Raw genomic sequence first — 18,280 nt, forward strand, 5'->3', positions numbered from 1 at the left:
GGCAGATGGACCCATTGCCCAAACAACTTTAGGGGAAAGACTAATGAACCCACTGTCCAAATGATCTCCATATTATTCCTTATAGAATAATAGAAATGAATGGTACTTCTCCTTCCTCTTTCTATGTCCTATCAACTAGACTTCTACTCCTTCTGATCTTGTAACCAGATCACAAATCTTGCATCCAATAATCCCTTGGATCACTTACTTGCATTCACCAAATATTTGCTCCTTATGCACTCGATACTTATTTCATACATTCAACACACATTACAGACAAGGAAAACATCTTTCCTTTATACCATATCTTCAAAATAATTCCTTGAATCAGCCTTGAGGCTTTCTCAATTAGTTATAATAAGATAATTAATTAATTCAAAATTACAATAGCACTATCAACTCATAGTCAATACAACTTCTCGTACATGTGATACTAGGGCTTGTACACTCATTGATGTCATCATTTGACTATTTTCTATTATTGGCTGACCACGCATTTCCAAATCATATCTCTACTAAAAGATATAATACAATCACTAGAAATTTCTTAATAATTACTCTATACTTCTTAATAATTACTCTATCTCTACACTGCTCTCTATAAATTAGACATATCTTCTATACATCTTTGACTTACTTAATGTGCATCGAACCACATCATCAAGACACAATTTAGAACATTCCATTGACTACGCATCACTTGACAATCAAAACCTTGTATGTATAACTATGATCTCCATTTGCTACTTTGCTAGTCTTCATAGACTTATTGCTATGTTGATATTAATGACAAACACAGTCATGAATGAAACATGTCAATACTCTCCAATGCTTAGGATACTCCCCCAAAGGAATACCACCAACATTCATTCTAACAATATCTCCCATTGGAATTGATGGCAACATAGATGAAAACCATCTAGGTTCCAAGAATACCAAATAGTACTCTATTGCTACTACTACTATCCTCTCATCTTCTCAAATCCTCTTCATTAATAAAATCTAAAATCCTCTGGAACACTTCTTTGTTCTTCATTTTTCATATCTCCCCCATAGAGATATCCTCCCTTCTTTCTTACATGAATATTTCTAAATCTCCCTAATACAATAGATATTTTCATGTACTCTTCACCCCCATACATACTTAGGAGATGTACTCTTCTCCCCCATTACTTAGGTTATTTTCTTCATGTATATTTCTCTCCCATTGACATAAATGGAAAAGGCCTCATTATGTAAATTTACTACTTCAAGTCTTTAACCAGCTCAAGTGTCCAAAGACATTGTTTAAGATAAATACCAAGAGTCCTCAATGACTCAACTTAACACAGATACTCCCCTATATAGAAAGCATCAACATTTAGTCAAGTCAAACAATAGTCCTTTATACCATTGGAATGATGCAATTTCTAAATTATCTACTCCTAAGTAGGTAGGGGCATAACCCCAAGCATACCTCTCAAATACTCAAATGTAAAGGCAAAGGCTTTGTAAAGATATATGTAATTTGACCTTTAGTACTCACATACTTTAGTTTGATCTCCTTTTCTATTTCCTTTTCTCTCAAAACATGACACTTATTAAACATATGCATAGTCATAGAATGCAATACATGATTCTTAGACATACTCACTATACTTGTGTTATCATAGTATATGATAACAAATTTTGAGAATTTTATCCCAATATTTTTCAGCATCTACTTCATCCATATAACTTGATTACAATTATTTGTTTCTACTACATACTCTTCTTTAGTTGTACTCTGCTTCAACTATACTCTATGAAATACAACCTTGCTTCTTTCTTAGCCAATAAAATGATCTTCCTCCAAGAAAGAATGCTCCAACATTGGTTCTCTTTCTATCATCCATACTACCTACCCAATTTGCATCAGTATAGGTACATAGAGTGAAATCATTTGATTTGTCATACCATATCCCATAATTAGACATTTCCTTCAAATATATGAATATTCTCTTTACTGTTGCATAATGATACTTGTTAGGATCAGATTGAAATCTAGGTACAATCCCAACTACATTTTCTATGTCTAGTCTAGCATTAGTCAAATATTGCAATCCTCCAATCATGGATTTGTACTTCTTTTGTTCAACTATAGGTGTCTCATCCTTGCTAGATAACTTGTGACCAATTATCATTGGAGTACCAAAAAGCTTACAACTTTCCAATCAAAATCTTTTCAACAAGTCTTTCAAATACTTAGCTTGTGAAATGAAAATGCCATCACTATTTTGCACAATCTGTAAACCTAGAAAGAACTTCATTTCTCCTATCATACTCATTTCAAACTCATTCTTCATCTCATCAAAAAACTTATCACTTGCTTTATCATTACCTCCAAATATTATTTCATCAAAAAATATTAATATTATCAGCAAACCATTCTCAATTTCTTTCAAATACAAATTACTATCTCCTGTACCTTTAGAAAATCCAAGTTTTTCCAAATACTTGTCCAATCTTGCATGCCAAGTTCTAGGTGCTTACTTCAAACCATATAGAAATTTCTTTAGTATACACACCATATCCTTTTCTTATTATAGAGGGAGTCCTTCAGGTTGCTCAATGTATACCTCTTCTTCAAGTTCTCCATTTAGAAAATCTGACTTAACATCCATCTAATATACTTTGAATTTCTTATTTTATGCATAAGCCAAGAACATTCTTACTGCTTCCATTCTGGCTATAGGGGCATATGTATTTTCATGATCTATTCCTTCTTGTTATGAATAGAAATTTCATACAAATCTATCCTTGTTTCTTATAACTTCACCTTGTTTATTCATCTTGTTTTTGAATAACCATTTGGTTCCTATAACATTCTTGTCTTTAGGTCTAGGAACTAGCTCCCATGTATCATTCTTCACAATTTGATCTAGTTCTTCCTTGATGTAGAGCCCTTTGTATTTACCTCCAAGGAATCTTAGTTCAACTCAAGGGATTCAAAATAGGCTATTACACCCTCAAGGAACCAAGAACATCTCAAAGATTTCAATAGAGAACCTAACGTTTAGGCAATTAAGACAACATCCTCATTTACATAATCAAATTTCTATGTCTAATTACATTATTTATAACTTTTAATCCTGAATATTTATTTCCAAAATATTTTATGAGATTGTTCAAAATTAGGAATAACAAAACATATAAAAAGCTAAGCCAAAAAAAATAAATCCATTACAAGTTATAGTCTCTTCACTTAGACCCATTTTCTGTGTCATAAATCAAAAGTAAAACCAATAACCCTGCCTAGGGCATCCAATAAATTCCTCAATATGACTCCAAATAAAACCAATTTTTTTTACATTGATTCTATATGAATATATTTTCATAATATGTAATCCATTAATTCTTCTAATTCATAAATCATTGTAAAGCACAAATCATTATCTAAAACTTCAACGAAGATCCTTAAAAATGAATCTTTACTCAATTGCACATAACTTACACAAATCTAAATGAAAATGACTGAAAAAAATTAGAAATTAAATCTAGTTCATATAAATTTACAACTAATATAAATAGAGTTTTTTTTTTTTTTAAATATGTTTGTACCAAACATTTCAATGTGACTATAGTTGGGCATCCTCAAATCTGCAAATAACTACTTTTACCAAAAGTCGCATAACTTCTTCAAAACTTAACAAAATTGTTGCAAAAAAAATAGAGAGATAATTTTATTCATCCTAATATTCAAATATGTAGGATATACATGGGTTCTCAGCTTTAAATGGTTGTACAATACCTAGAACCAACACAGAAATAGTTAACACCAATCCAAATGACAAGTTCTTAAGAAACCAGTTGATTCAAAATGATCTCTTCTTCTTCTCATTCATTCATCTATGTTTGGAATGACCAATAAAATGATTCTATAGTGCTTGTGGTGGTTTACAACTTCCCAACCACCTTTTAAACCAATCCATTACATTCTTTTAACCCTTTTGCATTTTTGACAACATTTTATGCACTTTTGCATTACAAATTTCATATAAACCCAACCTAGACCAAACTTATGACTCAAATGACTTTATATGAATACAAATAGATCCATTCACCTATTAAAAAAACTTTTTGACATTACTAATCATATCAAGACCTCCTTTTACAATTTTGACAACTTATTCCAAATGGCTTCTCTAGCCTTTATATCTTGATTCAAAAGACTCAAATATATCATAAATGGATCACATTAATTTAACATATATATAACATAAAGAATCTAAACCTCCCCGTTCTCTTAAAATTTAGGTGCCTCTAAACCACTCTCTCTCCCTCTCTCCCTCTCTCCCTCTATCCCTCTCCCCCTATCTCTCGTCCCATCCCATGAACTACTCTCTCTCTCTCTCTCTCTCTCTCTCTCTCTCTCTCTCTCTCTCCCATCCCCTACTCTCTCTCTCTCTCCCCCCCATCCCCTACTCTCTCTCTCTCTCTCTCTCTCTCTCCCATCCTTGTCAATATCCCACCCTCTCCCATCCCCTACTCTCTCTCTCTCTCTCTCTCTCTCTCTCTCTCTCTCTCTCTCTCTCTCTCCCATTAACCCCCTCTCTCTATCTCTCTTTGTTTCTCTCTCTCTCCCACCCTCTCCCATCCCCTCTCTCTCAATCCCATGCTCTCCCATCCCTTATTCTCTCTCTCTCTCCCTCTCTCTCTCCTCTCTCTCTCTCTCTCTCTCTCTCTCTCTCTCTCTCTCTCTCTCTCTCTCTCTCCCTCTCCCTAGTCTCTCTCTCTATCCCATGCTCTCCCATCCTCCCCCCTCTCTCTCCCCATCCCCATATACCCTCTCCCATGCCCTACTCTCTCTCTCTCTCTCTATATATATATATATATATATAGAGAGAGAGAGAGAGAGAGAGAGAGAAGTAATATGCTAGTAAAAATCATGGATAGAGTAATTTGATATATAGTAAGAAAATACTAACTTAGGATGATGACAAAAATAACTTATAGATTATGATATTAACCATCTTAAAAATGAAGTAAATTGAATCATGAATTTCATCTTTTATGGTTACTTCATTAGTTTGACAAGAATCTACAGTTTGTCATCTACTTCCATAAGAGCTCATCAAATTTTTAGGATAACTTTGATTGTGCTTGTAGAGTCTAAAGTGTCCATCTAGGTCTTTCATCTGTGATTATTCTAAGAAACTAAGATGCCATGCAAAAAAATATATCCATCTCTCTTTTATCTCTGATATTATAAGAAAATAAAATTCTACATCTAATAAAATATTTGTTGATTTCACATGATATATAACTTACAGACCTTATAAAAATACAAAAGATACATAGATAATAGTAAGGCTGCATACACACACTGAGTTGTGGCTTTATTTATTGGAGCAAATTTGAAGCATTTCAAGAGGAAGAGATAAAAAGAAAGTCCCTAGTGTATAAAATGAAGGGATTAATAATGAAACCCCCTTCCATCTGGACAAACATTTTAGTTGCATAATTTAGAGAGGAGTAGACAATCAAAATCGTTGTCATAGGGAGCAACTTGGCAGGGATCAACCTTTGCTTCTATTGTGCTTACTAGTGCTACCATTGCCATTGTAAATAGCACCACTATGTATAAAAACCATTTCATTTCCATTGAAATTTCCATGTTGCTTCATGTTGTTTCCATGCACTACAATTTGTAGGGTGGAATCACTTGCTATTTGGATAGCTGGAATATCTAACATTATCAATTGTGCCAACTACTCCCTCTTCTTCTTTGGAGGTTTCATCAAAAATTTCATCGTAGATCTCTTCCTCGTCAGAGGTTTCATCATGATGCATGAAAAATAATTTTCAAACCACTTGTTTAAATTGTGAATCACTTGTCTCTATCCTCCATCCAAACTGTATAGTTTTTTTATCTTCATGATCTACATAGTTTGTAGTAGAAAAATCTGGTAAAAAAATTTGACTTTGTTTTGTCTTTAGTACATTTTGGACCAAGATTAGCATGTCCCCACCTTTTATAAAGAGTACAGTAGAAACTTTCTTCATCTTCTTGCCTTATAAATTAAGTAGCATAGTGACCCATATGCCAAAAAAATAAATATTTTACCTTGGTCATTTCTTTCTTCTATCCACTCTTGAAAGAATAGCCTTCTATTTTCCATTGTTAGAATTATTCTTACCTTTTCTTGTAGGAGAAATATTTTCTTCATCTTGACCCTTGTTCTTCTAGTCTCCTTGATGAGCACCTTCATTGATTTTCTCTTGAAGAAAATAATCACAAATCCTTTCCTAATAAAAAAGTGAATTTCTAGAGACAACATACTAATCACCAATGTTTCCCTTCAGGATTTATCACATGGCTTAACTTCCTCATGTGTTCTATAATATAGTGGTTGTATCTGAGAATAATAGGTTAATCATTTTGGGCAATAACAACCCTAGATTGTAACAAGTGATATCAGAGCTTGGTCATATGTTCAAATATCCTCACGTAATGCTAAGTGGGTGATTTTTGGACTAACAATAAATGGATCCCTTTGGGATTTCTAACATGGTTTAACCACCTCTTATTTTCTATAAGTGGTTGCATCATATGTCAAAGTTCAACCTTTTGGTGCAATAACAACCCTATCTTGTAACATATACTTGATAGAAAAATTCAAGTTCTTCATAAAATCATTCAAGGCTATCCACACCAACTCATCTCTAGCTTGGTCAAATTGGACAAGAAAGAGGTCACTTTGTTACCTTTGGACATCTTGGTATTATGAAATTTGTCCTTGATCATCATCTTATGACATTGTTAGTCACTCCAATAAAGTTTTGTAATGGTATCTCATATCTCTTTAGTGATATCTTTTATTGATAGATAATTAATTAAGTAATCTCTTACCCCATAAAGAATGATTGTATGAGCCTCGACCCCCCTTACTTTGTGCAATTTCAAAGAAAAAAATATCATTTCTATTAACATCATTATTGTAATAGAATGGAAACACAACCTATTCTCCTTCATATATATTAAAAGACTTTTCAATGTGGGATTCTTCTCTATAAATAGTTTTCCCTACATAAATCATTGTGTATTTTTTTGTACCATGTGGCATTTGTATTTATTTCTATTATGTCTTCTATGTCTATTTAAATATTTGACACAAGTTGCACAATGCTCTTCTTAAAGATAGTGTATGAAATTGTTCTTCTACAATAATTGCCTTTCACATGGACTAAGTATTGAAGCTTAATTGATGTAGGTATGCATAGTGCATACCATTTAGCTATAAAAACATTGAAGATTTATTTGGCACATATTTTATAGGAAGCTCAATTTCAAAAATTTATATCAGCTTCAAATAATATACAATATGTGTTCCAAAAAATTCAAGCTATAGGACCTTATACAAGACAGCATGATAACTAATGAGGATCAAGTGATAGGAGAGACTTCCACAAAAATAAAAGAGGTATAAAGAAAGAGGGTGAAAAAAGGGAAATTTATAAATTTTAATATAAATTAGAACCTTAAGATATTAAGCATTGAAAAGAGAAATTGGAGGTAAATCCAATTGTATTTTTTGTATTAAAAATTAAATGATATTTCTTGTTGCCCAAAATATAGTATCTTTATAAAAATGTGTTGGTAGTTTGGTTAAAAGGTGAATCGTTGTGAATCCTAAATGTAACATATGATGACAATGGAGTAATAAATTACTAAAGTAAAGGATATACTACTTTGAATTATTAAGAAATATAATTTAGAAAAGAAAAAAAAGAGACAAAGTAAGAACTGGAAAAAAGATACAAAGAAATGAAAAAAAAAAATTTAAATTTAAATTTTTTTTAAAAAATATATATGTGTGTGTGTGTGTATATATATATAAATTGACAAAATAACATAAAGAAATTGTTAGAGTAACTACTTGGGGTTAATTCATATGTGCCGTGTGAGAATATCAAAATGAAATTAAAAAATATTTCACTAAAAGGAAACATGATATAGTCAAAAGGAAGTTGAAACACATAACTAAGTAAAATGGAAAGGATGGAATGATTGTAAGATGCATTTTATAGTGAAATGGCTCTATAGATTGAAAGAATTCAATTCAATTCATAGTAATCTTTTAAATTAATTAATCACATTTCTCTATTAATTTAAATAAATACACTTACCTATTTAAATTAATTCATTTTATCTTGATTCCCTTACTTGGAATTAAATCATATATGTAATAATATTTTAGCCCCTCTCTTCTAATATGATCATCACCTAACCTTAGTCTAGTAATCTAACCCATTATTCTAAAACCAAAAAACCCCATTTGTACAAAGGAATCCTCATAAATATCATTTTTCTTAATTACCCTCTCTACTACATTCTCTTTCCTTCCACCACATCCTCCTAATATGGTTACTAGCCCACTAATTAATCCTAATCTTTTCATTAATTATTTGCATATATATCTAATCCAAAATATTAGCCTATAAAGTCACTCCTTGTCCATTACCAAAAATAAATTTTCTTACACCATCTTAAACCATATTATACAAAATCCCCTCAAAATGAATTTTTTATTCATTATTTACATAACCCAAGCCTCTTTGAATTCTCCAATATTCTATTCACAATCACCAAAATAGTCAAATTTTCTAATGTCGGCCTTTTAGGTGCAATATAATATATGGATTTGTGGAAATATACTCAAATCGCTAATATCTCCTCAACTCCTCTCATGGTTACAATTTTCACCATGTTCTATTGATTTGATATGGAATAATGATGTAGAAGCATCTTTAGTATTTGAGCAATCTTGCATGAACAAAAAAAATCTTGTTTTTTTCTACCTTGTCTATTGTTTGTGAAATAGCTATTTTTTCTTTTAGTTTCATGTTGTGTGAAGTTGATATCATGTCAAGGACTTATCCTAGATCCTTGTCCTAAGTGCACATATTCTAATGTTTCATATTCTTTGAGTTTTGTGTCATTCTTTGTGGTTTTTATTTTTTACATTTCTCATCCAACAAGGCATGTTGTTACTATTAGTGTAGTTTCTTATGCTGATGTGGTATCATGTGTAGTTGTGAGAAGACCCCTAACTTATGTTTGGACTTGTTCTTAAGAGGGTGTGATATTACATTGTCCTTTTCTTGGGTTTTGGTTTATTCCTCCAAGACTGAACCTATAATGTAATTAAATACTTGACTAGTTGATTTGTGACTTAGCTAGCTATAAATAAAGTTGGATTAGTTGCAGGAAATCATCATCTTAGAGAAAAGAAGATTGAAGTTGTGAGCTTGGAATTTGATTTTTTAATTTTCCTTGTATATGGTCTTAAGTTAGAAGGCCTCACAACTAAGCATGTTACCTTTTTACATGTGAAGTAAATTAATTACACTATTAAATTGTTGCATATAGCTATATGCTCTTTGTTAATTTGTCTGAGTAAAGATTCCATGTGAAATTTTTAGCAAGGAATTTATTAGCTTTAAGTTGATTTTATTCCATCTTATTCCTCCTTTCATACCTTGAACTAGGTGGTATCTGTAGACACCTAAATCCTTTAGAAAATAAAGTATTTTTATTTTCTGAAAAAATTCCTGATGACATCATCATTTATTATTTATTTATTTATTTTATTTATTTATTTATTTTTATGCCATTAAATCCCTTTATCTTAATTTAAAATATTTAATTAAGGAATCCCTTCCAAAAATGTTTAAATCTTATTTAAACATTATTTCCTTATTTATTAATTATTTAATTAATAAATTGACTAAAAAACCCAAAATAAATAAAAAATTATTTTTTGCCCAAAACTTGGCCAATTTTCTTAAGACCACTAACCTCTTCCAAAATCTTCTAATCCTTCTTTAATTTTGATTAAAGGCTAATCCCATCATTTCCTACCCCTAATCCCAACTCAAAATATTTAATTAAGATTAAATATTAATCCTCATGTTTATTAAAAAAGTTTTAATAAATATCTCTTCAACCCAAACCCTTGAAATAAATAAAACTTTATTTATTTCCTAAAAATCTAATTTATCCTCATCCTAAGAAGTTATAGACTCTTCTAGAAAGTCTTCATCCTCATCTTAGGAAGTTCTAGACTATTCTAGAAAGTCTTTATCCTCATCCAAAGTCTAGACTCTTCTAGAAGATTTCTTTAAACCTAATCCTAATCCCCTCCTAACCTTGTCACATTCCCTAAACATGGGTTAAGACTTACTAACCCAAGCCAAAGTTAACAAATATCTCCTCCTTCACCCACCCTCATTAAATGCCATCCACTTGCCTATCCCTAAGCTAATCCTAAACCATCCTAATCCATCCTCTAATCATTTGCACAATCCCAAGCAAGCTTAAAACCTTCCTAATCAAGCCCAAGTCGAAATTCCTCTCATCTCCCTCAAAATATCCCAACCATAAAACTTTATGAAGCCCACTAGGCCATAAATGACTCTTCCAAGCCCTTTCATTGCTCTTACAAGCCATTATGAGGGTCTTTATGAAGATTTTATCCCTTGATCCTCTTTTGTTGACTCATCCTTCCCCTTTCCTCCATCCTCTCACCCTATGACATGTGCCACTCCCTGATTGGCTATAAGGAAGCACAATCCATGTGCTCTCCTCTCATGCAATCTGAGCCCTCCATGAGCTTTTCCCCATCCTTGCATCTTAACCCTCAATCCCTCAAGCCTCTTGCCTATAAATTGGATCCTTCCCCTTTGCAAAAGAACACAATCCATGAAGTAAAGTCATAATGCCATTTTAAGAAGCCATTTTACATCAAAACCATACACTCAGACCCAAATTCCAACTCCATTTGAAGCCCTTTTTGAAGCATAAGCTTGAGCATACATCCTATCTATTTAGACAAAGCCACTCAACAAGAGAACTTCTCATTAAGAGAGCCCATTAATGGCTCATATTCTCAATTGAGAGCTCATCTTAGTCTATCTTGAAGTTTATGAATTTTGTTTAGTTTGTAGTAGCTTTATTTAAATTTGGTTTCTATTAGCATACTAACATTGCTCATATACAGTATCAGAGAAAGGTTATTGTTCCTTATGACTTCAGGGTTATGGATAACCTTATTGGATTGGTTGTAGGGTGACAAATCTAAAATATGACCTATATCTTGTAGAAGGTTATGATCTTGCATAAACTATTATCAAGATAGTTTGTGGGAGCAAGAATGCACATAATGCCATAATGGACATGCTAAGGAAGATTTTAGCAAGAGTTAAAGTTGTTTAGACATCCTAGAGAAGAGGTGCACATCTTGGAGATGTTAGTGATGATAGAGAAGCAACACCTAATTGTAATCCTAAACTTGAGGCTAAACAAGATTAAGATAGACTTTTGAGAGTTTTGTCCTGGTCCAACTCTAGGCTTTGTGTTGAAGTTGCTTGCTATGATGGAACACTTGAGACTAATTTAGTATTGTATTGGATCTCGAAGATGGACATATACTTTGAATATGAAAGAACTTCTGATAACAAGAAGGTGAAGATAGAACTCACAATGTTGAAGGGTCATAATTCACTTTAGTGGGACCATTTCCAACAAAGAGACAAAAGAGAGGAAAAGAAAAAATCAAGAAATGGGAATAAATTATTGGAAAGATGAAGAAGAAGCATCTCCCTATAGATTATCAGGTCAATTTATTGAGGAAGATGCAAAATTTTGATGCAAAAGGACATGAGTGTGAAAGAATATACTAAGGAATTCTACAAGTTGGATATCAAATCTAAATATGTAGATGAGGAAGTTGAGAAAGTAGCTAGATACCTTAATGCTTTGAGGACATTAATTCAAGATGACATCAACTATGTTAAGATGCATAGTGTGCAAGAAGCATATCGGTATGATCTAAAGGTTGAAGAAATATTGGTGAAGAAAACAATCAAAGACAAAGAGGTAGAGTGGAAAATTTCAAAGAACCTACAAAGGAAGTAACAAATCTAACAAAGCAATGCAAGATAAAGGAAATATAGAATGGAAAGAAGAACCTTTTCAAAAAAGAGGTAATTACGCTAGAGGTATCTATATTGGTTACTCTAGGAATAATAATGGTGGAAAGAGAGAGAGAGAGAGAGAGAGAGAGAGAGAGAGAGAGAGAGAGAGAGAGAGAGAGAGAGAGAGAGAGAGAGAGAGAGATGATCTTGGTTTAAGGGCACTTATTTGAATTGTGACAAAGAAGGAAATAGAGATTTTGAATGTACTAACTCTAGAAAGAAGATTAGAGGTAGTAGTATAAACACCTTGTCTTTTGAAGAAGTTGTTGAAACACCTACTAAACCTAAAAATGGTCAAAAACTAGTGTTGAGAAGGATATCATGGAATGGATAAGTTGATGAAGAACCTATTGTTAGAAATACTTTAGAATAACTAAGAGGGGGGGTGAATCAGTTATTCAAGGTCCAACATGTTCTATTCAAACTTTTTACCAAGTGTAGTGAGCCCATTCAACCATTCATTAATCCAAGCTTAAACATTCCTATTTAGCACGTTACTGTAAATCAACATGGAAGAATAACACATAAGCAAATCAACACATAACATAGTGATTTACGTGGAAACCCAATTTGGAAAAAACCACTAGTAACATGCTACTCAATTCTCACTCTTCTGAAGTGATGCCCTATGAAAGGCTACCTTGTTAAAGGCTTACAACACATTATTAAATGTGACTTGGTTAAAGGATTTAACCACCCTGTTAGAAGTGCGCCTAGTTAGAGGACTTTAGAACATTCACTTGGAATGCCACCCTGTTAAAGGATTTACATATGGCTATTAAACCAACCTAATTCCATAGGATTTTCCTTTCTCCTAATTGATACAATCACTAGAGAGAAAAAATTAGGGGTTTTGACCTAATTACAACATACAACTCAACTTGTAGATCTCAGATCACCATTCAGCTCATAACATTGCCTAGCTTTCAATCTCTACAATTCTGACAGCTTGCCCTCCTTTCAAACTTAGTCTCATTGAGTCTTCATACTCATTTTACTAGTACAATCATCTCTCTTTGATCACTTATCAAAGTAGAGTCTCTATACTCTATTCTTCCTTCTCCTAGATGTTTTCTCCTTGACACCCTTCTAACCTCTTTGCAATTTGACACTCCACCAGCTCTTGCTTCTTGGTCTATGACTCCTTAAATAGAAGTCTTGGAGTTCCTTTCTCACTCAATTCTTCCCTCCTTTAATTTTAATTTGCATGGATTAGGTAGGATACATTGAATCTAACCCATATTTTGTTTCTTCTAGAAACTTCATGAAGAATCCACTTGAATTCACTCAAAAATAGTTTACATAAAATTTTGTGCTACTAGCTCATCATCCTTATCCTCCAACTAGTTCATAAAATTCAAGTTAACAACTCTATTAGCTTAGATTTGGTGAATCTTCATCATTTTCAATAATGTAGCAGCTCGACACTATTAAATTCCTAATGCTTGGCACATACTGTGTTACTTGGCACCGACGGTGTTTTTATTGATGCTCAGCACCTGAAGTTCACTTGGCACCCTCTAAGATTTTTTGATGCTTGACACCTTCTATATCACTCAGCACTTGAACTTCACTTGACACCCACTGAAGTTCACTCAACACACACTAGATTTTGCATTTTCTCAGCTCCAACTAAAAATTTTCTCGACTTCAACTAGCTTGTTCAGCACCCACTGATGAACTTAGTTTAAGCTTTGCAATCAACCTTGTTACAACTTATACTTCTAGTGTTTCTAAGTGTGGCCAACCTCTATATCTATGTATATGTTACCGATACATCATTTAACCATTGTCTTAATTGATCCTTGCACTTCATTACAATATCATAACTCAACCTTTCCCTTAGGTACTTTTGTTACATCTTGTTGATCAAATCCTCATCATCAATCAACTAAGTGATAGTACTTGGATCTTATAAGAAAAATGTCATTCCTAAAAATAGCAATTTTGACATCAATGAAAAAATAATGATTGAAACATTCTTTATCAACCAACTTCCTTCTTTGCAATAATCTCCTTCTTTCAATCAATCTTCTCTATCAATGATCTTTTCAATAAGATTTCCAACAATCTCCCTCTTTGGCATTGATGAAAAACCAAACTGATCAACCATTAGACTAAAATATTTAACAAAGTTATCAACATGCTAACTAGGTTAGAATAGTAAGTCAAATGCCAAAAATTAATTATGTTACCATTAGTTTTCACATCTCCCTCATTTGATCTACTATCCTGATTGCTTCATTTTTGCTTCTCCCTCTTAGCTGTTGTATCCTTTTTGTTTCCTTTCTTACATTCTCCCTCTATATTCATTGCTCATCTTTCTTTGTTCTGATTAGCTTCTTCATCTTCTCCCTCTTTCTTCATTCTTTATCTTCCCAACAGTTGTTGATCAGTTTCTTGACATTTCTCCCTCTTTTACAACAAAGCCAAAGACATACTAATTTAGCATCTCAATATGTGAATAAAGCTTTTGCAAGTTCTCTCAATTTCTCCCTCTATCACCTTGCTTGTGACTAGTTTGGAACTTCATCACTTCAATTACTTTAGGAAAAATCCTAAAGTATCCTTTGCATCAATGTGTAATATTTCAACAATCAATTCTTTTGATGCAGGGAAATCTTGCTTTTACCTTAGGTAGCCTTGGTTAGGGGTATCACACGTAACTTACCTCTAAGATACTCAAAAAAATCTTTAGGTAATGATTTTGTGAAGATGTCAACAATCTATTCCTTTGAGCTAACATATTATATCTTCACTTGTTTTTCTTCCACCAATTCTCTTACATAGTGATACTTGATTGCAATGTGCTTGGTTTTGGCATGCATTACAAGGTTCTTTGATATGTTGATAGCACTTGCATTATCACAATTAATTATCATAGGCTCATTTACCTCTTCCTTCATACCTTGCAACAAATGTTTGGTCCATACAATATTAGTGCAATTAATGGCAACTGCAACATATTCAATTTTTGTAGTGGACTATGAGGTACAACTTTGCTTTTTTCTGGTCCATGTAATCAATATTTTTCCTAAGAAAATTGCCTCTAGTGGTGCTTTTTCTATCATCAATATTACCTCCCTAATCTGCATCAATGTAGGCTCTTAGCTCAAACTTTTCACTTCTCTTGTAGTACAAACCATAGTCATCAGTTCCTTTTAGGTACCTCAATATTCTCTCTACTGCCATTAGATGATTTTCTCTTGGGTTCGCAAAAAATATTTCTACTATTCCAATAGCTAATGTAATGTCTAGCCTACTGTGTACAACATATTGCAACTTTCCAATCATTGATATATACAATGTCTAATTCACTTCAGTAGACTCATCATTTTTGGATAACTTATGTCCTGTTGCCATTGGTGTGCTAGCTGGTTTTGAGTATTCTAACCCAAATGTCTTAAGTATCTCCTTGATGTATTTTGATTTGGTCACAAATATGCCATGCTTCAATTGATGTACTTGTAATCCAACAAAGAACTTGATTTCTCCAAACATTGACATTTCAAACTCATGCTTCATTTGATCAGCAAAATCTTTGCATAGAACATATTTTCCTCCAAATATTATATCATCAACAAAGATTTCTAATATCAAAATGTCTTTACCTTTTTCTACCTTGATGTACAAGTTTTTGTTGTCATATATTCTCTCGAATCTAATCTTCACAAGATATTTGTGTAGTCTCTCATACCATGCTCTAGGCACTTGCTTCATACCATAAAGTGCCTTATGCAATTTGCAAACCATATTGTTGTTGTCATCAACAAATCCCTCTAGTTATTTTATGTAGACTTTCTCTTCCAGTATACCATTCAAAAAAGTAGACTTCACATCCATTTGGTAGACTTTGAAACCTTTGTAAGTAGCATATGCAAGTAGTGTTTTTACTCCTTCCATTCTTGCAATAGGGGAAAATGTTTCCCTATACTCCAATCCTTCTTCTTGTGCATAGCCTTTACAAACTAGTCTATCTTTGTTTCTTTTTATCTCACCATTCTCATCAAGTTTGTTCCTAAACACTCATTTGGTACTAGTTACATTCTTATTAGTTGGCCTAGGAACTAGGGTCCAGGTTTTGTTCTTCTCAATTTGATCTATCTCCTCTTCTATAGCTTTACACTAGTCATCATCTTACAATGCATCTTTCACTATTTTGGGCTCAACCTTGCTCAGCAGACATGATTCATTCCTTAATCTATTCCTTGTCATTGGTCTAGCATCCTTCTCACCAATGATTTCATCTGCAAGGTGATGTCTTCTCACATACTTGGCTAACCTTGGTTCTATCCTTCTTTCCATGTTTGATCCTTTAGCTTCAGAGTCATTTTGTTCTTCTTCATCTAGTACTTCATCATTTCTCTCATGTGCACTAATTTTAGAGTCAAAATGTACATTTCCTTCATTCTAAAACTTGACTTTTGAATGCAGCTTGGCATTCACTGGCTGTGACTCAGTTGATACTGAGATTTGTTGCTGATTTCCAATTTGATTGGTAGCATTGTCTTCACCAGTTATTTCTTCATAGAAGTATACAAAGGATCTATAATCCTCTGATTGCTTGGACTCATCAACTTGGACTTTTGCATGCTCATCAAAATTTACATTTGCACTCTCCACAATTTTTTTAGTGTTAGTATTCAAACACTTATATGCTTTGCTTCTAGTGGAGTATCCAAGGAATATGCCTTCATCACTCTTTGTATCAAACTTTCCATTTTTAGTATCATTAAGAATATAGCATTTACAACCAAAGACTTTGAAATGTTTTACATTAGGTGAGTGACCATACCACAATTCAAAAGGTGTTGCATTTGTACCTTTCTTGACTTGGACTCTATTCAAGGTGTAAATAGTAGTACTTATAGCTTATCTCCAATACTTTAGAGCAACATTTTTCTCCATCATCAAAGTTCTATCATAGTCAATCACTAATATATATCTTCTTTTATCAATACCATTCTAAGGTGGAGTTCTTAGTGCTGATGTTTTCCTTTTGATACCTTTATCATTGTAGAATATTTCAAATTCTTTTGATGTAAACTCTCCTTCTCCGTCTGACCTTAAGCACTTCAAACTCTTTCCTATTTCTTTCTAAACTCTAGCCAAATACCACTTGAACATTTCAAATGCATCACATTTTCTTTAAAAAAATAGCAGTCATCATCCTAGAATAGTCATCTACAAATAGCATTGTGTATCTATCTCTTAGGTAACTTTGCACTTCTATTGGACCACATAAGTTTGTATGGACTAACTCTAGTACTTCTTTGGAAGTGTATATTTTTCTTTTGAAACTAGACTTAGTCATCTTCCCTAGTTGACATTGTTTGTACATTGTATTTTTAGGCTTCTTTATTTTAGGCAAACCTCTGACTTTCTTCTTTTTGCTGATGCTAATTAGATTATCAAAGGTAACATGACATAACCTTTTATGCCATAACCATACATCATCAGGTCTAACAACAAGACACGTTGCATCTTCCATATCTAGGTAAAACAAGTTACTCCTAGTTTATTCACCTTTTCCTATCAGATTTCAATCAATGTCATAGATCTTGGCAGATTTGTTTCCAAATTCTACTTTGCAACCTACATTGCCTAACTGTGATACACTCAACAAATTGTAGTTCAATCCTTCCACATAATATGCATTATCACATGAAATTTTCTCAATAAGTTTAATGGAACCTTTTCCTTTGATTTGATATGGAGCATCATTACCAAATCTAACACTATTTCCATCATATTGAGTAAAGGTAATGAACTTACTTTTATCTCATATCATGTGATGTGAGCAATCATTGTCTATGATCCACTTGCCATTCTTGTTTACACCAATCACCAGTGTTGTTGCTTCGTCCTCATCTAGTTCATCCTTCATGGTTACATAGACTACTTCATCATCATTCTCATTAGAATCTTCTTCAACAAAGTAGCATCTTTTTCATTTGTCCTTCTAATCTCTACTATCATCTTCTCTTTTTTTCTTGTACTTGTTTCCTTCTTTGTAGTTCTTCTTCTATGTACATCTTGTAGCAATATGACCTACTTCATTACAATTAAAGAAAATGATAGGGAGCTTGCCTTTGAATTTACCTTTTCCTCTATGGAATCTTCTAGCGAGTAGTGCTTCCAATTGTTCCACATCTTCTTAATCTATGTTGCTATCACTAGATGCATATTTTTCTTTTCTTCTCTTCTTGTTTGATGTCATCTCCTTAGTGTCCTTCAATGTCAACTTGGCCTTGAAAGTAGATTCAAGGTTCTCAGGTCTATA

The sequence above is a fragment of the Cupressus sempervirens genome, chromosome 8, assembly GCF_028749045.1.
Source record: "Cupressus sempervirens isolate cs-2001-9-10 chromosome 8, ASM2874904v1, whole genome shotgun sequence".
NCBI lineage: Eukaryota > Viridiplantae > Streptophyta > Pinopsida > Cupressales > Cupressaceae > Cupressus > Cupressus sempervirens.